The sequence below is a fragment of the Triticum dicoccoides genome, chromosome 6B, assembly GCF_002162155.2.
Source record: "Triticum dicoccoides isolate Atlit2015 ecotype Zavitan chromosome 6B, WEW_v2.0, whole genome shotgun sequence".
NCBI lineage: Eukaryota > Viridiplantae > Streptophyta > Magnoliopsida > Poales > Poaceae > Triticum > Triticum dicoccoides.
The window spans coordinates 409,777,034-409,777,712 of NC_041391.1; positions in this window are offsets into that span (position 1 = coordinate 409,777,034).

Sequence of the window (679 nt, forward strand, 5' to 3'; positions counted from 1 at the left end):
CTAAAGATAATGTGCGTGCGGGAGACATGTAGGCACATACATGTGCGTATAGAGGGCTAGTAGAGACCGTGCGTGTGTGTATATGCATGTGAGAGAAATAGTGTTTTCCAACTGAGATTAGTGAAAAGAGTGGTAAATAGTTGTCAGAAAGAGAGAGAGAGAGAAACAGAGAGAGCATGTGCGTGAGACACCCCGACAACCCGAGAGAGATTGTGAGCATGTGTGAAATAGAAATGCTGATGCATATAAAGTGTGTGCACTTATGCGTTAGATAGAAAGATATATAACGCCTTTGTGAGAACGGGCCGAGGCATAGTGCATCTACGTGTAAAAGGAGGTTCTATACATTAAATTAAAATATAAATGGCATTATTATTTTTGGATGAGATCATGAATTTTGCAAATTGCGTATGGACAAAAATCGGTCTATCAGACACCCATACTCTATTGAATTCTAGCATGTGCATGTGTTTATTTCATATTATCGATCCATAGAGTGAGAGCGGTTTGAAATACAGGCAATGGATACTTGTGCAATTCATATATAAACATTAATTAGTGCACTTCATGTTGTTAGTGTGAAGCACTTTATACATTTGTCACTTGCATGGATACATTCCAAATTGCTAGCTACGAAATAGAATACATGTCGAATTCAACATAAAGGGGGTTTCGAAGA